At 50.1% G+C, this 26,596-nt stretch overlaps 4 non-coding genes across 4 annotated transcripts; 2 read left to right on the top strand and 2 right to left on the bottom strand.

The window, feature by feature from the left end:
• The first annotated feature begins 9,274 nt into the window (after window positions 1–9,274).
• On the top strand, window positions 9,275–9,437 carry LOC114493751. The gene has a single exon (XR_003684349.1). It is a non-coding gene; the product is annotated as a U1 spliceosomal RNA (small nuclear RNA).
• A 3,448-nt stretch (window positions 9,438–12,885) lies between these two features.
• On the bottom strand, window positions 12,886–12,975 carry TRNAY-GUA. The gene is given in 2 exon segments: window positions 12,886–12,921; window positions 12,939–12,975. It is a non-coding gene; the product is annotated as a tRNA-Tyr (tRNA).
• A 3,283-nt stretch (window positions 12,976–16,258) lies between these two features.
• LOC114493745 lies at window positions 16,259–16,422 on the top strand. Its single transcript, XR_003684344.1, has one exon. It is a non-coding gene; the product is annotated as a U1 spliceosomal RNA (small nuclear RNA).
• Window positions 16,423–23,258: 6,836 nt separating this feature from the next.
• On the bottom strand, window positions 23,259–23,422 carry LOC114493744. Its single transcript, XR_003684343.1, has one exon. It is a non-coding gene; the product is annotated as a U1 spliceosomal RNA (small nuclear RNA).
• Between the last annotated feature and the right edge of the window lie 3,174 nt (window positions 23,423–26,596).

Here is a 26,596-nt window from a genome sequence, read left to right as displayed (position 1 = left end):
GGCATTTCTGTCCTGGGCAGTTAGCTGCCCCCCCCCCCAGGGGGAGGGGGAGTCACCTGCTTGTTCCCTGCACGGATGTCTCCAGGCGGTAATCTCTAGCCAGAGCCCCAGGAGGTCGGCTGCTTTTTCTCAGGTGCCAGGATGGGCCTTATCTGTAGTTTCTGAAACAAAAGCTTAACATGCACATTACTTGCTAGATTTATGCTATTTACCTTAAGCTAAAAATTTCCCAAGTCTTAAGCCCCTATCATTCCCCACCGTTAGTATTAAGCTATCTCATTTCTCTGAGATCAGCTTCCTATGGAAGTATTCACTTTGTTGCCGTGCCTGTTGCTGGGTGCTGGATTGTTCAGCGGGGGTTTTAGGAACACACTTAACTGCGGACTTACATAAGGGGGCAGGCATACTGTATATAGCAACAAGCTATGATACTGAAGAAAATGACACGGATAAAAACAATAAAAGCTTCTCGAAGACCAGATATGCTGGGCAGCCAGGAGGTTAGGTTAGACCAATCAATGCCAAAGAATCCTTCTCCCTGTTTTACATTAGACATCACATTATTTACTTGCTCTACTTTTTGTTCTATGAGCTGTGAACTATCAGTTAAAACAGCAGAGCCCTTTTAAATTTTTCACATCCATGATTATGCTTATAATAAGGCAGTCTATAGCTGCACAATCACCTAGTACTGCTTTTCTGACTTGTCTTAGTTCTTGACTAATGGCACTGATGGCTTGCAAAGTGGCAAAGCTTTTGCCACAGCGCAGGCTAATCTGCTCATTTCTACATTAAATAAGTTACCATGGTGGACATTACAAATATAGTTAAAGACACGTATTCAGCAGGGCTAAAGAAGTGTAAGTCACTGATGCAATCAGGTGTACGGGAGACGTCCCGTCGAACCCGGGTTAAGTGGGGTTTCTGAGGCATAAACACCGTCAGTCTTCCCAGAGAGCACGGTCCCCCAGAGCTGTCTGCTGGAACATAATGATAGGGGTTTAAGACTTGGGAAAATTTAGCTTAAGGTAAATAGTCATAAATCTAGCAAGTAATGTGTATGTTAAGTTTTTGTTTCAGTAACTACAGATAAGGCCCATCCTGGCACCTGAGATTCAGCAGTTGACCTCCTGGGGCACTGGCTGGAGATTACCTCGTCTGGAGAGGTCCGTACCAGGAAGAAGCAAGCGACTACCCTTCCCCCTTCCCCCTCGGAGGCAACTTGTTGAATTTCAAAGGCTTTCCTGACACCTTGTTTGCCCTCCCCCAACCCCCTTAAAAGATCTGGCTGGGAAAGAAAGAGCAAGATGGTTTGTTAGGGCATAAACCCGCCATCTTCTCAGATCGCTGGCCATCTGAATAAAGCGCCTATCAAAGATTCAATCACTGTCGTTGCTTATTGGATTTGGTAGTGACAGGCAGCCCGAACGCCCGGTATCTTTTCCGGTTACAATAAGAATAGACTGTCATTCCACAAATCAGGAACCATCCTGTTGGCAGCTTAACATGGGCATAAGCATAAGATACATCAGTGGTGGTGGTGCAATTCATTTTTACACCTGCTGAGAGCACGAGACAGTTTTTAGTGCAGTTGACAAAAATTACACATTCTCTAGCCGGGGCTACATTAGCGACTTTCAATGAAAACATTTCCCTGTCTTTTATATTTACTACCGGTCCCCAATTATAAATGTCAGAGTAGGTCATTTTCTTTTCAATATGCTTAAACACAGTATAGTTTCTAAGGCTTTCCAAAGGGGCACCGATGTCTATTAGACATGAAGTGAAAGTTTGTTCTACATAAGTTCCTCCTGCAAGAAGTCAAAAGTCAGAAACATTCAGGACATTTTTTGCCAAATATACCCAGATGTTTTCATCCCGTTTGAATGGAATAAGTTGTCCATAACAAGGGGTTAAACAGGAGGCAATGAAGAGAACATACGTCACTTTCCGAAAGATGACTTTCAGGTCTTCTTGAGGCTCAGCGATCCATTGTTCCTCTGGTGCTTTCTTTATCCTGGTGTGATGAGTCCAGGGTTTTATTCCTGCCAGCTTCACTGCAGTCCGGGTGGTGAGGAGTATATCCCAAGGTCCAGTCCGCTTTTCTTCTAGTTGATTTTCTGGGGATCCTGCCCTCCAGGCCTTGAGTGGCACCTTATCTCCTGATTTGAACGAATGCAGTGGACCTATGGGAGAGAAGTCCCTAAGACAGGCAAAGTCATTAGCTACAGCTAGGGTTTGACTTAAATGTTGCACATATTTTTTTACTTTCATTTCTTGATCTACATACATATCTCCTACCCCTATTGTAGGCTGAAATGGCCGCCCATACACAATTTCATAGGGACTCAACTGAATCCCACTTCGAGGAGCCACCCTTATCCTGAGCAGGGCAATAGGTGAAGCTTGATCCCAATGAAGATGAGCTTCTTGACACAGTTTGGCTATATTTTTCTTCAAGGTGTGGTTCATTTTCCCTACTTTTCCAGAAGCCTGGGGTCTCCACTTAATTCCTAAGATTTTACCAACCTTCTGTGTGATTTCTGAAACAAAGGCAGGTCCGTTATTGCTCTGAATGCTGTCAGGGAGACCAAAGAGAGGGATTATTTCCTTCAATAATGCTTTTACTACTTCTGAAGATTTCTCTGTTCTAGTGGGATAGGCTTCTACCCATCCTGAAAAGGCGTCCACAAAGGTTAACAAATATTTCCACCCTCGGAGCCTTGGCATCTGGGTAAAGTCTATTTGCCAGTCCTCAAATGGGCACTGTCCTCGATATTGCTTTCTTCTTTTTTTGGTGGGGTTCTGTTTGGGGGCTGTTCTTCTGGCATACAACACATCTAGCAATTACCTTCCTTATTTCTTTAGAAATTCCGGGACCTGTGAGCCACAGTTGACATAGGTGGTTGATGAGTCTTTTCCACAGTGTGTGGCCTAGTGCAAATGCTTTATGACTGGCTCTACTAAATGTTCAGGAAAACAGTATAGCTCCTTTCTTATTCTTTTCTATTGGCTATCAGGACCTTCTTCATTAAAACTCCATTCCTTAACTTTTTCTAAGTCTGCAGCCAAATATTCAGGGTCAAATTTTGACAAGTCCAGAACAAGTACTAATGGCATCATAAATATTCCTTTAGCAGCCTCTTTTGTTGCCCGTTCAGCCAGATTGCTTTCTCTAGCCACTTCAGTTCCCTCTCCTTGATGCCCCGGGCGGTGCATGACGGCCACCTGTAAAGGTGCCTGGACAGCCTCTAATAACTTTAGAGTTTCGGCTGCATGCTTAATTTCCTTTTTATTGGAGGTTAACAGTCCTCTTTCTTTCCAGATCGAACCATGTGCATGCAAAATCAAAAAGGCATACCTTGAGTCGGTGTACACATTTACTCTTTCTCCTGTGATAATTCCAGTGCCCTCGTCAATGCGATCGGCTCAGCCTTCTGGGCAGAGGTTCCTGGTGGCAGGGCCTTGGCCTCCACTACTCCTTGAAGAGTCACAACTGCACACCCAGCCTCTCTGCTTCCTTTGTCCATATAACTGCTTCCATCTGTACAGAGAGTCCAGTCTGCTTCTTCTAAAGGATGGTCCTGTAAATCAGTTCTGCTAGAATACACTTCATCAGCTATTTCAGCGCAGTCATGTATTAGTGCAGCCGAGTCAGGGTCTGGGAGAAGAAAGGCAGGAATTACTTTACTTTTAGTTTTGAGGGAGACGTTGGGATTGTCGAGAAGAAAGGGCTTGGTACCTGCCCATTCTTTCAGCAGTCAGCCGCATATTTCCCTTTTGCTCCAGCAGGCTCAACACTTGCTGTGACACATAACTGGCTAGTCTGCCCCAAGGCAAACTTTTTCAGCTTCCCCCAAGAGCTCGCAGATGGCTGCCACTCTCAAGCAGGCTGGCCACCCCTGGACAGTGTGATTTAACTTCCTCGACAATTATGCGATTGGACTGCAATGTCACTCAAGCATTTGGGTGAGGAATTCTAGGGCAACGCCCTTTTCTCACACACATTCATTGAAAGGGCTTCAGTAGGTTTGAAAGCCCCAAAGCTGGTTGCTGAAGCCAGGTGCACTTTCAGGGACTCAAAAGCCTGATGTGCGCTCCTTTGTCCACTCTAAATGGGCTATATTCCGGTCCCTTCAGAGCCTCACACAGTGGATTAGCAGTGAGCCCAAAGCTTGGAATTCAAATGGAGCAGTCTCTTGCCACGCCCAGAATCTCCTTAACTGTTTCCTGGTGTTGGAGGGGTCCTCTGTGGACTTCCGCTGCAACGGCCTGCACCATACTCAGACTTTTCTGCTCGGGGATGGCCTTTCCCCATTCCCTCAAGGAGGTGTCTCTTATAATGCTCTAAGAGAGAAAGGGCATCCCCAGTAGGGGTCCCAGTTGGGCTCAGTTACAGGTATTGCCCTGGAAAGGCCCAGAGCCCCATCTGGGTTTACTTGGTGTAACCTCCGAGCCTCTTCATTTGCCTTATCCAACACCAGCCTCTGCTCATCCCCCTTACTGAAGCAAAGAACTCAATAAGGCTCCTATGTCTGCCCAGTTTAGATGATAAGTGGCAAAAAACTGATGCGACCAAATCAGTCATTTTAGCAGGATTATGTCCATAAGAAGGGGTTGAGCTCTTCCAGTTTAACAGATCCAATGTAGAAAACAGAGTATGTGCCCAAATAACATCTAGTAGGCTGGCCTTCTGGTCTTACCCCCACTGAAAGTCTCCAAAACAGGATATTGCCCTGCCCGGGTAGGGGCTTTTCCTCCACTGAATCTGGTTCCTTGACCAATTCAAGACAGCGACGCCAGTTCAGGTGCACTTTTCCCATTTCACTCATAGAGTGGGTTCCCTGGGCTGCAGGAACTCTGACCAGCCTGCAGCGGTCATAATATCTAGATCTTCCTGGCCCCTCTCCTCTGACCTTTTATCTTCACGTGTATATTCTCTTTTCTCTGAGCCATTAACTGATTTTGCTCTTTCTCCCTTTTTTTTTTTTTTTAACTCTGCGTGCATTTTTATCATGTAAACCCAAAAACTTCTAGATAAGGCAATTTGTCCCACTTCCCTGATTTTTGACAAAACAACTCTAGTTACAGTATAATACGGTACTTTAAGACTCATTCGGTGACCAGCGCTCTCCTGAGTCTAAGTTATACAGGACACAAACAGAACAGCACTACAACAAAACAACATACGCTTTCGATATACGCTCATATGTCGATCAATTTACCAGAACCCCACCCCAGCGGGCTGTTTTTCGGAACGGAGGGTTCCCCCCACTCCCCGCCATATTACCAGACAGATGCCTTTCGGGACCAGAAAAGATGTCCTTTCGGACCATACGGAGCTCCAAACAGACCGTAACCCAAACAGAACAGATGACCTAAATTGTGACCTGGGATTTCAACCTGAACCAGAAAGGTGCAACGATTCAATCCAGTGTGATGCGCGACGAGAGGTGCTGGGAGCAAGGGGGTGAGAACCCCAAGTAAAATCACTTGGCAGCTGCTTGGGATTCTCTGACCCCAAAACCCCCAGGGCCCCTCAGTCCAGGCAGCCAGATGGGACTCCCCGCCAAACACCCAGCGTACTGGAGAGTCCCAAGTCTGTCCCGGCTCGGAGTCAGCCAAAATATGTAACTGGAAAAGACAACCGGCGTTCGGGCTGCCTGTCACTACCAAATCCAATAAGCAATGACAGCGATTGAATCTTTTATGGGCGCTTTATTCAGATGGCCGGCGATCCGAGAAGATGGCGGGTTCATACCCTAACAAACCATCTTCCCCTTTCTTTCCTGGCCAGATCTTTATAAGGGGGTTGGGGGAGGAAAAAAAACGAGGGTCGGCGAGAGCTTTGAAATTGAGCAGCTGCTGCATTTCTGTCCTGGGCAGTTAGCTGCCCCCCCCCCCCCCCAGGGGGAGGGGAGTCACCTGCTTGTTCCCTGCACGGATGTCTCCAGGCGGTAATCTCTAGCCAGAGCCCCAGGAGGTCGGCTGCTTTTTCTCAGGTGCCAGGATGGGCCTTATCTGTAGTTCCTGAAACAAAAGCTTAACATACACATTACTTGTTAGATTTATGGCTATTTACCTTAAGCTAAAAATTTCCAAGTCTTAAGCCCCTATCACTTCCAGGTCGTTGTTTGCAGGCCAGTTATTTTGTAGAGTATCCTTCAACTTGGGGGTTGTCCTGTGTTTCTCCATAATCACATCCAGGTGTGCATATTTGAAACGAAGACCACCTGCATGATTTTGTGACTGTTGGGGGTTGACTTGTGTCCCTCCAAAAAACTATCTTGAATTTCTAACCCCTGGTGCCTACAATGTGACCTTACTCGGAAGTAGGATCTTTGCAGATACAATCAAGTTTAGGTGAGGCTGCCAGAGCAGGCCCTGATCCAATGTGACTGTCATCCTTATAGGAAGAATAAGCCATGTAAAAGAAAGAGACTCTCGGGGAGAACGCCACGTGATGACAGAAGCAGAGCTTGGAGTGATGTGACCACAAGCCAGGGACTGGCTGTCACCATTAGAAACTCGGAAGAGGCAAGGAAAGATTCTACCCCAGAGCCTTAGCGGGAGCTTGGTCCTGCCCAACACCCTTGACTGTGGATTTCTAGCTTCCAGAACTGTGAGAGAATAAAAATACCTGGTGTTTTCAGCTACCCAGTTTGTGGTAGAGGCATACCTTAGACATATCTCAGGTTCCATTGCAGTAAGAAAGCAAGTATCACAAAAGCGAGTCATAATCTTCGTGCTGGTGGATGGTCTTGCCGTCTATTGTTAAAACATGCAACACCCGTGAAGCACAATAAATTGAGGTGCAAAATACGAGGTATGCCTGTACTTGGCAGCCCTAAAAATTAATAGAGTGCCCTTCTCTGGGCATCGCATTTTGGCGCTATGCATTAAGTCCGTCTGTTCAATTATTAGTGGTGGTAACACTGGTTACTTGGTTAAGGTGCCGTATCAGTTATCCATTGCTGTGTAACAGACGGCCGTAAAACTTACGTTATTTAAAATAATGACTATTCGCGCTGACGGGTGTAGCTCAGTGTGTTGGCCGTCGTCCTGCAAACCACAAGGTCACCGGTTCAGCTCCCAGTCAGGGCACATGCCTGGGTTGTGGGTGGGTCCGAGTGGGCGGGGGGGGGTGGTGGGGGGGTGGGAGGGGGTGTAAGAGGCAGCCCATTGATGTTTCTCTCCCACCCTTCCCCCTCTCTAAAAGTAATAAATGAAATCTTTAAAAGAACGACCATTCTATTTGCTCACAATTCTTTGGATCAGCAGTTTTGGCTGGGCTCAGCTGGGCAGTTCTTTGGGTCTCCAGTGGGATCACTCACACTGCTGCCAGTTGGCTTGCAGTCAGTTGGGGCCTGGTCAGTCTGAGGGACCTCAGCTGACATGGTTCATCTCCATCAACAGGCTAACCCAGGCTTGCTCCAACGGGCTCCGACAGGCCAACCTAGACTTCTTCTCAGGGTGGTCGCAGGACAGCAAGTGAGAGCAAGTCCCAATGACAAAATGCTTTTCGACCTTCTGCTTGCATCACGTTTCCTAATAATAATGTTCCATTAGCCGAAGCAAGTCCAGAGTCAGTCTGGGAGGGTGCTGCAGCAGCACATGTGGTGGGTGCACGGGAGCCAGCCCTGCAACCTCCTGCCGCTGGAGGTGTTTACCAGGTGTGCCCTGTGTAATTATTCAGCAATTTGTGTGCAGATAATGTGTAAGTATTCAGCTACTTATCAAACTTGTGCACAATAGTTTTTAACCAAATCCTGATTTTCTAATCCCATCATTCATTGTACATTTATTAGTTGGCGGTCTACGGTAAGGAAGAACTTTCCCTCCTTCCCTTATGTACAATTAATATGAACTCGTGGTTGTTATTCAGTTGTTTATAATCCATAACTGTTTTTATTTCTTTTGATATTCAATGCTGTCAGGTTGAGCCCATGAAAGCCCCTTGAAGTTTAGCTACCTTTTGAGATGTTCGTACAATTTTTGGAGCATTTCCTTATTCTCTGGCACAAGATGTTCCAGGCTCACACAGGGAAGGTGACTTCTTGAAAATTGTCCATTTCTCCAAAGAGCCTGGGTCTTTTATTGGGGAATGGCGTTTGGAAAGGAAGAACAGGGTACTGGGTATGCTTATTGTTACTGGGTGTCTTCACTTCTAGGCCCCTTCAGGGGCTAGAGCTAGGAAATACATGTACTCCTTACACATACCTATACCTATTAAAAATAATGAGCAGGGCCCTACCGATATCTCCAATTCCAGTTTGCAACTTAACACCTCGTGGTTCCTCCTTGCCCTCCCATTCCATACTTGAGTCCCAACATCCGTTTACCCGTTCAGTCAATCCTGCAATACGCACAGCATTGTCAGAATTGTTACAGTCATGTAGCTATGAAAAACGACCCCCACTATGGGACAGTTCAGTATTTGTCGGCAGTTCTTGTCCTTAGACTTGAAGATGCTTGCTTACAGTCAACGTACTTGCTTTTAGTCATTTTGGTTGTGTTGTTTGGGTTTTTTTTTTTCTATTTTTCACATTTTTTTCCTAGACAAAGGGTAGCATACTGCATATACTAGTGCATTTACTTTTTCCCCTTAAGAACAGTCAATGAGTCATACCTAGAGAAGCCTAGAGGTCAAGCAAACCTGCCCTAACCTCTTCCAGACCACAAAGGCAGCCCAAGAAAAAGTAAACATCCATGCCTGGTGTGGGGACTAGAAAGGTCGCGGGTTCATTCCGGGTTGCAGGCCAGGTCCCCAGTTAGGGGCGTGTGAGAGGCAACCGGTGGGTGTTTGTTTCTCTCCCTCTCTGAATACAGACAAAAATAAACTCATAGAAAGAAGACAAACCATAAGCCCCAAACTTTGACTTTCCCACTGCGAAAAACTTTAGAAAAAAGGTAAGAAAGATGGCACTCCTCAACCTAACTATAAATTGCAAACTAACCTTTGCTTTAACTAGAAGAGCCACAACCGCTGTCCCCGTGAGTCGGGCTCCGGCGGAAGACAGGACCACGGGGCGTCAGGACGAGGGCGTGGCGTATGCAGATGAGCAGGGGCGCAGAGCCTGCGGTCGCGCTCCGCCTGCGCCTCTGCGACCCGCGTCCCCGAGACTCAAACGCAGCCGAGGTTGTTCTCACGGTGGGCAGATTTAGGGTGGGGGACGCTCAGGTGGCGAGGGTGCGGAGGCGGCGTGAGAAAGGTTACCTCGGGTGTAAAGGGAGGCGAGCGTGAGGGTTCGCAGGGAGGCGAGCAAAGCAACTCATACTTACCTGGCAGGGAAGATACCATGATCACGAAGGTGGTTTTCCCAGGGCGAGGCTTATCCATTGCACTCCGGATGTGCTGACCCCTGCGATTCCCCAAATGTGGGAAACTCGACTGCATAATTTGTGGTAGTGGGGGACTGCGTTCGCGCTCTCCCCTGGTCTTTCTGAAGGTTCAATGTCAGGCAGACTCGGGTAGTTTTTATCCTTACCGGCGTTACTTGCTGTTTGGGTGCTTTTCTTTTTTTTTTGTTTATCCTCTTTAGTGGCCTTCCCCCGGGTCTTTTTTTTTTTCTTTTCCTTTTCTGCGCGAACCGGGGGGAACTGGGGCCTCTGCTTCCCATTTGTCTTTTTCCCCGTGCACGTGTGTTTGGCCAGCGGTCTCTTGAGGACTTTGCTCGTTGAGACTCCAACGGGAGGAGTTGGGGGAAGAACGAAAATAGGGGTGTAAGCGTGATTTTCTTCAACGCATCGTGGCCCCCGGGTGCTGATTGTTGGTCACTGTTTCCACCGGGCCCCTTGAGAAGACCATCAGTGCCCAGGACTGAATAGCCGGGTGTATGTCAGTTTTAAAAGTCCTTGTGGCTCTCACCGGTGGTGTAAGTCACGGAGTGGTAAGGCGGAGAGAAACACGGTAAGGATTAAGTTTTTACAAAGAATGTCAAGTACAGTCACCACGGTCACGAAAGCGAAAATGGAAATCGCTGCTATGCACAATGAAGTTTGAGAAACGCTTGATTTTGACATAACACATCGACTTCAGTTTTCTAATTTTACCCACGGGAGTGTTGAATTCCCCGCGACCGGGGATTCTTGGCTGTTCTGTTGATCGCTTCCTAGTGCAGGGCTGTGTAACGAGCTTTTAATATGCTTAGTGAGTCAATTTCTTGATCTCAGGCTTTAATCAAAAGGAGAAGACAGCGCTTCCGGCAGGTTTCCCAGGTTCTCCCCCCCGGAGACGGTGAAGGCTGGCGTCATAGCCAAAGTGGAGTACTAAACAAAGCCGCACTGACTTGCTTGCACCTGGCAGGGCGGATCAAGCCAGCAGCTGACACAGCCAGAACCTGCTGAGGGTTGAGAATGAAATACATAGTCGCAAGCTTCAGCTGTATGCGCTGGAACTTTTGCAGAAAAAACACATATATCAGTTAGATAGCCTGGGGACGGGACAATCTGTTCCTGCAGCGTGTCCCTAAATTGCAAAACGTCCTTGAGCTCTGTCTAACCAACCCCTATAAAATAAACGCGAGAAACCATTGTTCAGGGCTCATTGTCTCCCCATCAGAGGACGATGTCCCACCTGGCCCCGCTTTGCCTTAAAGCGTCTGTGTTGTGTCCTTCTAATCTCCCGTGGCCCCCACTCAGGTACCTCCCCAGCCCCCCCCCCCCCCCCCCCCCCGCGCTGGTCACGGCACTCCTTCTTGAGTCCAGATCAGATTAGTAACACTGGTCCTTCCTGCAGAGAAATTACGGAATTGGGAACACTCCCTTGATCAGCTTCATCAGTGATGTCTCTCAACAGCATTTGCTTGAAACCCCTAAGTAAAAGTATACAGTCCCTGATCTCAGGGAGAGGATCCTCTGGTCCACAGAATTAGCCTCCGACCTAGCCTCCCCCTCCACCCCTTCACCGTAGGAGAATGTGATCATTGTACAGACGTCAGAGCAAGGGAAAGGACCTCGTTTTTCTTACATACCTTCTGTTCATCCATTGCTTCGTCCTGGGTCAAGCGGGTTGGGGTAGGCAGTCAAAACTTCCCTTTCTCACCCTCTTAGGGTCTCCAACGGGGCCTGGGAATTAAAAGGACCTGAAACACATTAATGGGAGAAAAACATACAGATTTTTACACGTACGTGGAGCCCCCATGGGAAAATGACAACCCAAAGAAGTGAGGCTAGGCAGGTTTCCAAAGAGTCCTGGTTTTCTTTGATGGAGAACGGTATTTAGAGACCAAGATCTAGTCCTTAGTGTTTATTGACATTGGTGTGTCATTGCTTTTAGGCCCCGTACCTATTTTATTCAGTGGATTATAATCCATTATCATTAACTCGATTTGGCCAGTGGGAAACCTTTTAAAACTGGCTCTTGTGTTCTGGGCATGACCACATCAGTCACTGTACATTTCTTTACTTTTTAGCATAGCTACATGTTCCAAAGCTCAGCCCCTATTTTCCCCTGGCCTCCTCCCCCCACCCACCCCCCCAGCCCGTCCCCCCTCCTGGGGCTGATGTGCCTGCCCCTCAACCCTCCTGCCCACAATGGCCTAAGGCTCGCTTTGCGGCCCAGTGAGGCTTATGGGGAAGCGATGGAGAAGAAGAACGATATGAGGCTAGCCGGGGAGACCACTCCCAGGGCTTCCTGAGGCACTCTGGCCAGTCTGGGGGCTTAGCTCCGCTCCTCTTGCCCACTCACCCAGATTCCTTCGGCAGAGGCTGCTGATTCCTGAAATACAGGTCAAACTTCTGTGGCTTCCTGAAGAGGTCCTGAGGTCTGAGATGGAGAGGTAGAAAACATCGGTGTCCGGGTTGGACTCTCCCTGCCCCAGCTCCATGTGTTTTAACAGACCTGGGCCCACCATCCCGAGACCACTCAATCACCCAGCGAAGTCCGTCCCACTTAGAAGCATCGCAAGCCATACCGAAATGTGTCGCCCACCCTCTGACTGGGCGGCAGGCACCTCTGCACCTTTGAGGATGAGGGGCAGCGCCTTGGAGGCTCCCTCATACTCTCAGCTACACCCCAGACAGGAAGGAGAGTCGGCCATGCCCAGGCACACATTCACGGGTGCTGGACATCAAACTCCGCCCCCCCCCAACCCGCACCGCCCCCCCCCCCCCCCAAGGAACCCAAGGTAGGTTCCCAAGGATTCCACACCTCCACATTCCCCGGGGGCCACATCCAGTGAAGGCCTAAGGTTCCGTCTTTGGCCCTGTCCGCTGGTCTCCGCAGGTGGTGGCATTGGAGGCCGGGGTCTCTCTGTAGCTGCAGAGCAATAGAATGTCCTCTGACAGAGGGTCCCCTGTCAGACTGCAATGGTATGACCTTGCGAACCCGTGGAGACCGCAAGGCTCGGACTCAGAGCGTCTTAACAGTGGGACAGCAGCAGGGAAGGCTGAAACTCCCGGGGGTTGGGGAATCAGCCCGCCAGGAAAGGAAGACGTGGTGGGGAAACGCAGCTTCCAGTTTGAGAGGCAGAACCAGAACCGACTATGACTGTGGCCTCAGGGGTCGGGGCAGGGCACACGCTGGGCAGCCGAAGCTTCAGAGAGCCACCCTCCCATTGCGGTTCCACTTCCAGTCCTTTCTGGCGTGCGCTCCCACTGCACATCCAACCTCCGGAGTTTCCTCCCCTCAGCGGGGAAGAGAGCAAGGACCCCTCACTCCCTGGCCGCCTCTGTATGCACGCTCCCCCACCCACAGCCCCTTACTTCCTGGGTGCCCTCTCTGGTTGGACCTCCAGGCCTTTCCCGTCAGGCCCTGCCGATTCAGCCTTGAGGGCCCAGAGCTAAAGTTAGACATCTGGTCAGAACCCCCCGGGCCTGGGCGCCAGGCGGGGGGGGGGGGGGGGGGGGGTGCCTTTCCTCGTGGAGGAAAAAACGTCAGGCATCTCCTTCGAGCCGGAATCGAACCAGCGACCTAAGGATGTCCACACAAACGTAGCCTACAGTCCTCCGCTCTACCAGCTGAGCTATCGAAGGGCGCACGCTGCCCCGGCCGGGCCGTCACTTTCTCCTGCCGTGACGGACGCCAAGACGCTGGAGCGGCGCCCGCAGTCTGACCGGCCTTGGGCTTGGCGCTCTGAAGGGAGCCGAGCACGCGCCGCCCCCGCTCCCTTTCCCGGCGGGGCCGAGAGGATCTTCAGCGGGCCGGGGGGGGGGGGGCGGGGGGGGGGCGCCCCACAACTACGATGTTTCAGGACGCCTGGCCCCGGACTCTCACCTGTTGCCTCGTTTCCCCTCCCTGTGCGCCTTTCTGCAAGGGGGGGGGGGGGGGTGGTGACGGGGCGGGGGTGACCACAGCGGTCGGATCCGCGGCCGGAAAGCGGGCAGGAACGCGGCGGGGGGGGGGGGGGGGGGAGAGGAGGGGAGCGGCGCTGGGGAAGCGGCTGCGGGCGGCGGGCGGAGGCCTGCCACGGGGAAGGAGGAGACCTCGGCGGCACCGGCACGGGTAGGCGGCTGCCGACCGCCAAGCCACCTGCTGGTTTTTAAGTGCCTTCAGTTCAAATTTATCCTTGTGCCAAAAATGCAGACGCCAGCGTCGTCTTGCCCGGATCCTGTGAGTCTCCTGAGCGAGCTCCCTGCTGTGGGCCCTGCCACCCCGTGCTCAAAGCCTTCTGGTTCGCTCAGATTGGAATAGCCTTACAATGGCCTACGAGGTCCTCGTGACCTTGCCCTCACCTAGTCACTTCTCTGACTTAATTTTGTGCGACTCTTTTTAAGTTTGCTCCAGACACAGGGCCTGCGTGCTGTTCTCCAAACACAGCCTTACCTGGGCTTGTGCCCCTGCCGATCTGGGCGCTAAGGATGCCCCTTCCCCCAGACGTCCCGGTGACCAACTCCCTCACCTTCTTCAGGTCTCTTGCTCACATGGCACCTTCTTTCTCTCCCTCGTTTTTTAAGATTGTTCATTTTTCTTTTTATTGTTGTTCAAGTACAGTTGTCTCCATTTTCCCACCACCGCTCTCCCCCGCCCCACCCACCCCCACCCTCAATCCTACCCCGCCCCGTTTGGCTTTGTCAATGGGTCCTGTTTTATAGCTGTTCCTTGACGACCCTTCCCCTTATTTCCCCCTTTATGCCCCTCCACCTCCCCTCTGGTTACTCTCAGTTTGTTCTCCATATCAATGTCTCTGGTTCTATTTTGCTTGCTTGTTTGTTTTGTTGCTAAGGTTCCGCTTGTAGGCGAGATCATATGGTATTTGTCCTTCGCGGCCTGGCTTACTCCACTTAGCAAAGGGCTCTCCAGCTCCATCCATGCTGTCATGAAGGGTAGGAGCCCCTTCTTTCTTTCTGCTGCATGGTGTTCCACTGTGTGAACCGGCCGGGTTTTTTTGGTCCATTCATTTACCCATGAGCACTTAGGTTGCTTCCGGCACTTGGCTATTGTAAATTGTGCTGCTATGAACATTGGGGTGCATAGGTGTTTCAGGATTCTTAGGGTATAGTCCCAGCAGTGGAATTGCTGGGTCCGAAGGCAGGTCCATTTTTAGTTTTCTGAGGAAATTCCATACTGTTTTCCACAGTGGCCGCACCAGTCTGCAGTCCCACCAACAGTGCACTAGGGTTCCCTTTTCTCCACAACCTCATCATGGCGCCTTCTCAATGAGGCCTCTTCTGACCACCCGGTTTAACACAGCCACCTGCCCCTTACTGCAACTCCCGATCCCCTTTCCCTCCTTTTCCTTCCTTTGTTCCATCGCTCTTAGCACCTAACGCACTAATTAATTTACCTAATGTATCCATTGTCGATTTTCTCCCACCCCACTCCAAGAGGGCTTTATGGTACCAAATTCCCGAACAGTGTCTGGCACGGTGTATGCACTCAATACACAACTGTTGAATGGAGAAACTCTCAGTGTCGTGAAAGAGGAGATCAGCATATAAAAGAAGGGGCCAGGATTCACCCAGGGGGAGTGCAGTCATCTTATCTGATCACAAAACAGAATTCCTTAAGCTGCCGACTGCAGAACTCTCAGCATATAGCACCCCACCCAAAGCGCTTCCCCGCAGCAAGAGCCTTGACTAGCCTCCAGCATGGCTCCCCAGCGGCATCAGGTCCTGTCCCTAGGAAGGACCTCCCATCCCCCCATTAAATGCCTGCCTGAGAAAGTCCTAGAGGTTTATACTCCTTTGAAATGCAATCCGGGAAGGACAGAGCCTGTCTCCCAGTCTCTGGGAGGACACAGTCCTAACTTCAATCACTGCTTGCCAACAAACACGGCTGGCCTAACTGCCTTTATACGGACCCACCCTTGTAGTTCTTCACTTCCCTGACTCTACTGAGCTCTCCCCCACCCCCCCATTCTCCTTTTTAGAGACGCCTGGATCACCTCTGCACTAATCGGAATGGAGCTCGGCTTTTCCCACCCTGTCGGTAGTTACTGAAAGAAATCCGTTTCACCACTCACTACTGTCTGCTGTGTCCATCTTTGGCAGAGTCCAAGTCAGAAAGGACCAGGGGGCACTTTGGGGCCACCGTGTTGCGCGTGCCGGGGCAGAAGGGCGCCTGACCCTGGCCAGTGGGTTTCCCGGGAGACCCCCCCCCACCCCCACCCCACGCCTGGCTGTGGTTGAAGGGGGATCGCTCAGCGCTTCAACCTGATTTTCTTTCTACAAAATGTAGAATCCTGGTATGTCGTTCCGCCTTGCTAGGCTAGGCTACCACATATTCCGAAGCACGTTGCGTCACTTTGACCCAGAAAGACCCCGTAAATAAACATTATCACGATTTCTTATTAAGCCACTTAGCACTTAATGTCAACCGGCAAAAAGGCCTTCCCTGACTTTTCGATTACTTTGAAGATGAGTTCCAGCAGGCGGGGACAAAAATAGGGCGAAATTATCTTTTGCTGCGCCGAAGGTGGGGCCGTAAGTGCTGGGCGCAGGCTGCGGCGGGATCCGGTCCTCTCGGGCCGGGGTGTGGTGGCCTCACCGCCAGCCGCGCGCGCCCCCGCGGGCGGCAGAATGGAAGGCAAGGCGCCCGGAACGTCACGACAAGGGCGTGGTGTATGTAGATGAGCAGGAGCGCAGAGGCTGCCTGTCCTTCCCCCGCCAGCGCCTGCACGACCCGCCGCCCCCTCCCCCACCGCTCCCCCCCGCCCCGAGAAGCAAACGCCGCAGTGGTTGTTTTCGCCACGGGCCAGGTTGGGAGCGAGGGACCCTCAGGCAGCGAGGGCGGGGCGGTGTGGGGCGTGAGGAAAGTCACCGCGGGTGTAAAGGGAGGCGAGCGTGAGGGTTCGCAGGGAGGCGAGCAAAGCAACTCATACTTACCTGGCAGGGGAGATACCATGATCACGAAGGTGGTTTTCCCAGGGCGAGGCTTATCCATTGCACTCCGGATGTGCTGACCCCTGCGATTTCCCCAAATGTGGGAAACTCGACTGCATAATTTGTGGTAGTGGGGGACTGCGTTCGCGCTCTCCCCTGGCTTGATGGTGTCCTAAAGACAGAACCTCGCCAGCCTGTTTTCTGTGTGTGTTTCTCTTCGTGCTCCTTTGCTACGCCCCCCGTCTCCCGTTGAGTCCTACTCAGTGTGTGTTGGTGTCCTGTCGCTTTGCACTGGAGACGCGAGCGAAAGCGGGACTCCCCGGGGAAAGGGGCATGCCACCTGACGCGACGACTCACACGTGCTGTCAACTGGGTATTGGGGGCGCTGAGGGGAGGAGCAACACCACGTGAAGTGTACGACTTCCCGCCCTTATACTAGCTGTACGTAGCTGTGCACCTGCACTTTATCGTAGACTTTGGCCTTTGCAGTAGTTACTGTAAGTAACTACAGACTCACGTTCTAGGCGGGAGAAGAACTCGCTAGTGCGTTTTACTCCTGAGTATGCTTCGCTCCCGTACTCAGTGGACTCTTCTCTTCTGTAGAGGTTGTTCCAATCGAGCCAGTGAGCCTTAACAGCTTTGTGTCAAATTTAGGGGCCGAGTATGTGAACCCTATACTAGCTTTACTTTGGTATTTAAGATCACACGTAAAAGACATATATGGATATAGACAGATATGGCTTTCTATGACTTAATTTGTGATATATAAAACAGGGGAAGGGAGAGAGACATCCACGTGTGAAACATTGGTCAGTTGTCTCTTGCATGGCCCCAACGGGGAGCTTTGCCCCTCAACCCAGGCATGTGGCCGGACTACAATCCGAATCGGTGACCTTCCAGTCTTCTGGATCATGCCCAACCCACTGAGCCACACGAGCCAGGGCCATACTTTATTATGCCTGTGGTTTTAGACCCTGAGATAATTTGGGGTCTTTCTTGATTTTCCAAAATATTTTCCCCAATATATTGTTTACATGTCTTACTGTTTATTCCATTACAGTTGCCCCAATCCCCCCCACCCCCCTTTGCCCCTTTCCACCCAGCCCCACAGTCAATCTCCACATGGCATATATGTTCTTTGACTTACCTTTCATCTTCTTTCTACCAGTCCCCACCACCCCCTTCCTCTCTTGTGGCTGTCAGCCTGTTCTATATGTCTATGCTCGTTGGTTTATTTTGTTCATTAGATTCCATTTATAAGTGAGATCATATGGTATTTGTCTTTCATTGACTCATGTACTTCACTTAGCATAGTAGTCTCCAGTTCCATCCATGCTGTCAAAAATGGCAAGAACTCCTTCTTCCCCCTCCCCACTCCCAAAGATTTCATTCATCCTCTCTTTAGAGAGGGGAAGGGAGAAGGGGGGGGGAGGGGGAAGGGAGAGAAACATCAACGCGTGGTTGACCCTCACGTACCCCTCACCCGGGACCTGGCCTGGAAAATCGACTGGGAATGGAACCGACATGTGCCCTAAGCAGGAATGAAACCTGGCGACCTTTCGTTTTGTGTTTCCTGCCTGGGGTTAAATGAGGTCACAAAGGTGGGGCTATAACTCATATGACTGGTGTTCCGTAACAAGAAGATATCAGGGATGGCTGCAACCCAAGGACAAGCCTCAGAAGAAACCAAACCTGCCCACACCTTGGTCCTACATCTCCACCAGGCAGAATCCCCCTTCCTGTGGTATTTTGTAATGCCAACCCAAGCCAATTAATACAGTCTTTGCAATTTCTTTAGTGGATTGACTATGATGCACATATGCTTTTTCCATGGAAACTGTAATAAGTGAAAGCTGTATGTTATTAGTGAAAGGAGCTAAGACATTAGAAGATGGTTTGTAGAAAAGGACTCCGTAGAATGTAGAAATTTCAAGAAGTGAATCAGAACAAATATGTGGAACTTAATGAACAAAATTAACAAAATATACCCATAGCTGTCAGAGGGGAGGGAGTAGGAGGGCTGGGTGAAAAAGGTGAAGGTGTTAAGCAAAACAAACAAAATCGGGAAAACATAACAAAACACCTCGCATAAATGGTGATATAAGGAGACACGACTTGGGGTGGTGAACACACAGTATACAGGGATGTGTTATAGAGTCGTAAGCCCTAAACTTATATTAAAAACCTTTAGCTAAGAACTAAAGCTTCACCTTTAGCTAATTGGTCAATTGAAGGAATCCCAAAGGTGGGGAACCACAAAGGTGGGAACTGATGAACTAACCGTATGTATCAAAAACTCTAAGAAAATAGCCTTACCTTTTCTGATACATACTGGAGCTCCTTACTCTGCAGTTTCCTGGAAATGTTTTACTTTCCATCGGATGACAGATCAACAGATTGTTGGTTTTCTGTGTCACTTTCTCTACAGTTCCTAGATAGATAGGCCCTCTGACTGAGGAACATATGTTCTTTCTCCTGAGACTGCCTCTAACCTACTGAAGAGACGCTGTGCAAATAAAAGACTACCATATTCTGTATCAAAGATAGAATGTTTGTAGAGTTTCCTGGAGAAAAAGGCCCCTTATTTGGAGAAAAAAGCCCCCCGATTTGGTACTTGTGTGCCTTCTGAAAAGAAGAAGAAGGGGGGGGGGGGGCGGGGGCGGGGGAGGAGAAGGAGAGGCGGCAGCAGCCTAAAGCATTTTGAGCTATAAAAAAATTGATGTATGGAGAGTTGGCACTTACATTTTTAAAGAAAAGATAAGTGTAAAAGTATATGAGTTGTGAAAAAGTCACTTAGAAGGAATAAAACCAGTTATAGAAGAATTAGAGAAATAAGATAACAAAAAAAAATTACCTCTGGCTGGTGTAGCTCACTGGTTTCAGTGCTGGCCTGGTTCGATTTCCAGTTGGGTCCTCAGCTGGCAGAGTACAAGAGGTATATCTCTCACACATGGATATTTCTCTCTCTCCTTCTTTCTCCCTTCCCCTGTCTCCATAAGTGAATGAATAAAATCTTTAAGAGATTTCTGGCCAAGATGGAGGTGTAGGTAGAAACCTTTCTCTTCTTCACACAACCAAAAGAAAGACAGCAACCAATCTAAAAACAATAAAGTACCAGAAGTGCCAGAAAATCTTACTGCATGGAACTCTGACAACCAAGGAATTTAAGAAACAACCAGACCAACCAGACTGGTGGGAGGGAGATAGGGCAGACAGGTGGATGGAGACAGCCCTTGACAAGGCAGCAGACCCTGTGGGCGGGGCTGGCTGAAAGGAACCAGAGCAAGGGGGGGGGGACTGTGCACGTGGGGCTGGCTGAACAGGAAACAGGCTCACCTCACCTCGGGGGTTGCCATGGTGGGAGAAACTCCCAGTCTCACACCAGAGTTTTTTGGAAAGTGGGCTTCAGCCCAGCAAGGGAGCTGCATTGTTCCCTCTCTGACCCCTCCCCCACAGACAGCAACACAACACGGCAAAGAGGGTTGCCCTGCTCTGGTGACTCTCCTTTTCTATTGATGCTTTTAAGGTTCTTTCCCTATCTTTCATCTTGACTAATGTAATTTTGGTGTTCCGTGGTGTATGCTTCCTTTGGTCCAACTTTTTTGGGACTCTCTGAGCTTCTATTTCCTGGAAGTCTATTTCCTTTGCTTAGACCAGGGGGGTTCTCCTTCATTATTTGTTCAAATAAGCTTTCAATTTTATGCTGTTTTTCTTCTCCTCCTGGCATGCCTATAATTCAAATATTGGAGCATTTAAAGATGTCTCATATGTTCCTAAGTTTCTCTTCATTTTTTTGAATTCTTGTTTCTTCATCCTGTTACAATTGGATGCTTATCTCTTCCATTTGTTTCAAATCATTGAGTGGAGCTCTGGTTTCCTTCTCTTCACTGTTGGTTCCGAAAATATTTCACTTTATTTCACTTTGGGTATCCTCTACTTCTTCTTTCATTTTAAGGCCAACTTCTATCAGTTCTGAGTATCTTGATGCTTACCAGTGTTTTGAACTCTGCATCAGATAGGTTGACCATCTCATTGCTTAGCTCTTTCTCTTCAGTTTTGCTCCATTTTTGTCTTGGCACACCTGTTAGGTTGTAAGGGGGCAGGGCCTTAGGTATTCACCAGGCAGGGCAATCTCTTAAAGATTTTATTCATTCACTTATGGAGACAGGGGAAGGGAGAAAGAAGGAGAGAGAGAAATATCCATGTGTGAGAGATATACCTCTTGTACTCTGCCAGCTGAGGACCCAACTGGAAATCGAACCAGGCCAGCACTGAAACCAGTGAGCTACACCAGCCAGAGGTAATTTTTTTTTGTTATCTTATTTCTCTAATTCTTCTATAACTGGTTTTATTCCTTCTAAGTGACTTTTTCACAACTCATATACTTTTACACTTATCTTTTCTTTAAAAATGTAAGTGCCAACTCTCCATACATCAATTTTTTTATAGCTCAAAATGCTTTAGGCTGCTGCCGCCTCTCCTTCTCCTCCCCCGCCCCCGCCCCCCCCCCCCCCTTCTTCTTCTTTTCAGAAGGCACACAAGTACCAAATCGGGGGGCTTTTTTCTCCAAATAAGGGGCCTTTTTCTCCAGGAAACTCTACAAACATTCTATCTTTGATACAGAATATGGTAGTCTTTTATTTGCACAGCGTCTCTTCAGTAGGTTAGAGGCAGTCTCAGGAGAAAGAACATATGTTCCTCAGTCAGAGGGCCTATCTATCTAGGAACTGTAGAGAAAGTGACACAGAAAACCAACAATCTGTTGATCTGTCATCCGATGGAAAGTAAAACATTTCCAGGAAACTGCAGAGTAAGGAGCTCCAGTATGTATCAGAAAAGGTAAGGCTATTTTCTTAGAGTTTTTGATACATACGGTTAGTTCATCAGTTCCCACCTTTGTGGTTCCCCACCTTTGGGATTCCTTCAATTGACCAATTAGCTAAAGGTGAAGCTTTAGTTCTTAGCTAAAGGTTTTTAATATAAGTTTAGGGCTTACGACTCTATAACACATCCCTGTATACTGTGTGTTCACCACCCCAAGTCGTGTCTCCTTATATCACCATTTATGCGAGGTGTTTTGTTATGTTTTCCCGATTTTGTTTGTTTTGCTTAACACCTTCACCTTTTTCACCCAGCCCTCCTACTCCCTCCCCTCTGACAGCTATGGGTATATTTTGTTAATTTTGTTCATTAAGTTCCACATATTTGTTCTGATTCACTTCTTGAAATTTCTACATTCTACGGAGTCCTTTTCTACAAACCATCTTCTAATGTCTTAGCTCCTTTCACTAATAACATACAGCTTTCACTTATTACAGTTTCCATGGAAAAAGCATATGTGCATCATAGTCAATCCACTAAAGAAATTGCAAAGACTGTATTAATTGGCTTGGGTTGGCATTACAAAATACCACAGGAAGGGGGATTCTGCCTGGTGGAGATGTAGGACCAAGGTGTGGGCAGGTTTGGTTTCTTCTGAGGCTTGTCCTTGGGTTGCAGCCATCCCTGATATCTTCTTGTTACGGAACACCAGTCATATGAGTTATAGCCCCACCTTTGTGACCTCATTTAACCCCAGGCAGGAAACACAAAACGAAAGGTCGCCAGGTTTCATTCCTGCTTAGGGCACATGTCGGTTCCATTCCCAGTCGATTTTCCAGGCCAGGTCCCGGGTGAGGGGTACGTGAGGGTCAACCACGCGTTGATGTTTCTCTCCCTTCCCCCTCCCCCCCCCTTCTCCCTTCCCCTCTCTAAAGAGAGGATGAATGAAATCTTTGGGAGTGGGGAGGGGGAAGAAGGAGTTCTTGCCATTTTTGACAGCATGGATGGAACTGGAGACTACTATGCTAAGTGAAGTACATGAGTCAATGAAAGACAAATACCATATGATCTCACTTATAAATGGAATCTAATGAACAAAATAAACCAACGAGCATAGACATATAGAACAGGCTGACAGCCACAAGAGAGGAAGGGGGTGGTGGGGACTGGTAGAAAGAAGATGAAAGGTAAGTCAAAGAACATATATGCCATGTGGAGATTGACTGTGGGGCTGGGTGGAAAGGGGCAAAGGGGGGTGGGGGGGATTGGGGCAACTGTAATGGAATAAACAGTAAGACATGTAAACAATATATTGGGGAAAATATTTTGGAAAATCAAGAAAGACCCCAAATTATCTCAGGGTCTAAAACCACAGGCATAATAAAGTATGGCCCTGGCTCGTGTGGCTCAGTGGGTTGGGCATGATCCAGAAGACTGGAAGGTCACCGATTCGGATTGTAGTCCGGCCACATGCCTGGGTTGAGGGGCAAAGCTCCCCGTTGGGGCCATGCAAGAGACAACTGACCAATGTTTCACACGTGGATGTCTCTCTCCCTTCCCCTGTTTTATATATCACAAATTAAGTCATAGAAAGCCATATCTGTCTATATCCATATATGTCTTTTACGTGTGATCTTAAATACCAAAGTAAAGCTAGTATAGGGTTCACATACTCGGCCCCTAAATTTGACACAAAGCTGTTAAGGCTCACTGGCTCGATTGGAACAACCTCTACAGAAGAGAAGAGTCCACTGAGTACGGGAGCGAAGCATACTCAGGAGTAAAACGCACTAGCGAGTTCTTCTCCCGCCTAGAACGTGAGTCTGTAGTTACTTACAGTAACTACTGCAAAGGCCAAAGTCTACGATAAAGTGCAGGTGCACAGCTACGTACAGCTAGTATAAGGGCGGGAAGTCGTACACTTCACGTGGTGTTGCTCCTCCCCTCAGCGCCCCCAATACCCAGTTGACAGCACGTGTGAGTCGTCGCGTCAGGTGGCATGCCCCTTTCCCCGGGGAGTCCCGCTTTCGCTCGCGTCTCCAGTGCAAAGCGACAGGACACCAACACACACTGAGTAGGACTCAACGGGAGACGGGGGCGTAGCAAAGGAGCACGAAGAGAAACACACACAGAAAACAGGCTGGCGAGGTTCTGTCTTTAGGACACCATCAAGCCAGGGGAGAGCGCGAACGCAGTCCCCCACTACCACAAATTATGCAGTCGAGTTTCCCACATTTGGGGAAATCGCAGGGGTCAGCACATCCGGAGTGCAATGGATAAGCCTCGCCCTGGGAAAACCACCTTCGTGATCATGGTATCTCCCCTGCCAGGTAAGTATGAGTTGCTTTGCTCGCCTCCCTGCGAACCCTCACGCTCGCCTCCCTTTACACCCGCGGTGACTTTCCTCACGCCCCACACCGCCCCGCCCTCGCTGCCTGAGGGTCCCTCGCTCCCAACCTGGCCCGTGGCGAAAACAACCACTGCGGCGTTTGCTTCTCGGGGCGGGGGGGAGCGGTGGGGGAGGGGGCGGCGGGTCGTGCAGGCGCTGGCGGGGGAAGGACAGGCAGCCTCTGCGCTCCTGCTCATCTACATACACCACGCCCTTGTCGTGACGTTCCGGGCGCCTTGCCTTCCATTCTGCCGCCCGCGGGGGCGCGCGCGGCTGGCGGTGAGGCCACCACACCCCGGCCCGAGAGGACCGGATCCCGCCGCAGCCTGCGCCCAGCACTTACGGCCCCACCTTCGGCGCAGCAAAAGATAATTTCGCCCTATTTTTGTCCCCGCCTGCTGGAACTCATCTTCAAAGTAATCGAAAAGTCAGGGAAGGCCTTTTTGCCGGTTGACATTAAGTGCTAAGTGGCTTAATAAGAAATCGTGATAATGTTTATTTACGGGGTCTTTCTGGGTCAAAGTGACGCAACGTGCTTCGGAATATGTGGTAGCCTAGCCTAGCAAGGCGGAACGACATACCAGGATTCTACATTTTGTAGAAAGAAAATCAGGTTGAAGCGCTGAGCGATCCCCCTTCAACCACAGCCAGGCGTGGGGTGGGGGTGGGGGGGGGTCTCCCGGGAAACCCACTGGCCAGGGTCAGGCGCCCTTCTGCCCCGGCACGCGCAACACGGTGGCCCCAAAGTGCCCCCTGGTCCTTTCTGACTTGGACTCTGCCAAAGATGGACACAGCAGACAGTAGTGAGTGGTGAAACGGATTTCTTTCAGTAACTACCGACAGGGTGGGAAAAGCCGAGCTCCATTCCGATTAGTGCAGAGGTGATCCAGGCGTCTCTAAAAAGGAGAATGGGGGGTGGGGGAGAGCTCAGTAGAGTCAGGGAAGTGAAGAACTACAAGGGTGGGTCCGTATAAAGGCAGTTAGGCCAGCCGTGTTTGTTGGCAAGCAGTGATTGAAGTTAGGACTGTGTCCTCCCAGAGACTGGGAGACAGGCTCTGTCCTTCCCGGATTGCATTTCAAAGGAGTATAAACCTCTAGGACTTTCTCAGGCAGGCATTTAATGGGGGGATGGGAGGTCCTTCCTAGGGACAGGACCTGATGCCGCTGGGGAGCCATGCTGGAGGCTAGTCAAGGCTCTTGCTGCGGGGAAGCGCTTTGGGTGGGGTGCTATATGCTGAGAGTTCTGCAGTCGGCAGCTTAAGGAATTCTGTTTTGTGATCAGATAAGATGACTGCACTCCCCCTGGGTGAATCCTGGCCCCTTCTTTTATATGCTGATCTCCTCTTTCACGACACTGAGAGTTTCTCCATTCAACAGTTGTGTATTGAGTGCATACACCGTGCCAGACACTGTTCGGGAATTTGGTACCATAAAGCCCTCTTGGAGTGGGGTGGGAGAAAATCGACAATGGATACATTAGGTAAATTAATTAGTGCGTTAGGTGCTAAGAGCGATGGAACAAAGGAAGGAAAAGGAGGGAAAGGGGATCGGGAGTTGCAGTAAGGGGCAGGTGGCTGTGTTAAACCGGGTGGTCAGAAGAGGCCTCATTGAGAAGGCGCCATGATGAGGTTGTGGAGAAAAGGGAACCCTAGTGCACTGTTGGTGGGACTGCAGACTGGTGCGGCCACTGTGGAAAACAGTATGGAATTTCCTCAGAAAACTAAAAATGGACCTGCCTTCGGACCCAGCAATTCCACTGCTGGGACTATACCCTAAGAATCCTGAAACACCTATGCACCCCAATGTTCATAGCAGCACAATTTACAATAGCCAAGTGCCGGAAGCAACCTAAGTGCTCATGGGTAAATGAATGGACCAAAAAAACCCGGCCGGTTCACACAGTGGAACACCATGCAGCAGAAAGAAAGAAGGGGCTCCTACCCTTCATGACAGCATGGATGGAGCTGGAGAGCCCTTTGCTAAGTGGAGTAAGCCAGGCCGCGAAGGACAAATACCATATGATCTCGCCTACAAGCGGAACCTTAGCAACAAAACAAACAAGCAAGCAAAATAGAACCAGAGACATTGATATGGAGAACAAACTGAGAGTAACCAGAGGGGAGGTGGAGGGGCATAAAGGGGGAAATAAGGGGAAGGGTCGTCAAGGAACAGCTATAAAACAGGACCCATTGACAAAGCCAAACGGGGCGGGGTAGGCTTGAGGGTGGGGGTGGGTGGGGCGGGGGAGAGCGGTGGTGGGAAAATGGAGACAACTGTACTTGAACAACAATAAAAAGAAAAATGAACAATCTTAAAAAACGAGGGAGAGAAAGAAGGTGCCATGTGAGCAAGAGACCTGAAGAAGGTGAGGGAGTTGGTCACCGGGACGTCTGGGGGAAGGGGCATCCTTAGCGCCCAGATCGGCAGGGGCACAAGCCCAGGTAAGGCTGTGTTTGGAGAACAGCACGCAGGCCCTGTGTCTGGAGCAAACTTAAAAAGAGTCGCACAAAATTAAGTCAGAGAAGTGACTAGGTGAGGGCAAGGTCACGAGGACCTCGTAGGCCATTGTAAGGCTATTCCAATCTGAGCGAACCAGAAGGCTTTGAGCACGGGGTGGCAGGGCCCACAGCAGGGAGCTCGCTCAGGAGACTCACAGGATCCGGGCAAGACGACGCTGGCGTCTGCATTTTTGGCACAAGGATAAATTTGAACTGAAGGCACTTAAAAACCAGCAGGTGGCTTGGCGGTCGGCAGCCGCCTACCCGTGCCGGTGCCGCCGAGGTCTCCTCCTTCCCCGTGGCAGGCCTCCGCCCGCCGCCCGCAGCCGCTTCCCCAGCGCCGCTCCCCTCCTCTCCCCCCCCCCCCCCCCGCCGCGTTCCTGCCCGCTTTCCGGCCGCGGATCCGACCGCTGTGGTCACCCCCGCCCCGTCACCACCACCCCCCCCCCCCTTGCAGAAAGGCGCACAGGGAGGGGAAACGAGGCAACAGGTGAGAGTCCGGGGCCAGGCGTCCTGAAACATCGTAGTTGTGGGGCGCCCCCCCCCGCCCCCCCCCCCCCCGGCCCGCTGAAGATCCTCTCGGCCCCGCCGGGAAAGGGAGCGGGGGCGGCGCGTGCTCGGCTCC

This window comes from Phyllostomus discolor, chromosome 1, assembly GCF_004126475.2.
Source record: "Phyllostomus discolor isolate MPI-MPIP mPhyDis1 chromosome 1, mPhyDis1.pri.v3, whole genome shotgun sequence".
Taxonomy (NCBI): Eukaryota; Metazoa; Chordata; class Mammalia; order Chiroptera; family Phyllostomidae; genus Phyllostomus; species Phyllostomus discolor.
Note: the sequence above shows the minus strand (reverse complement) of the source record. Positions and strands in the feature narration are given on the sequence as shown.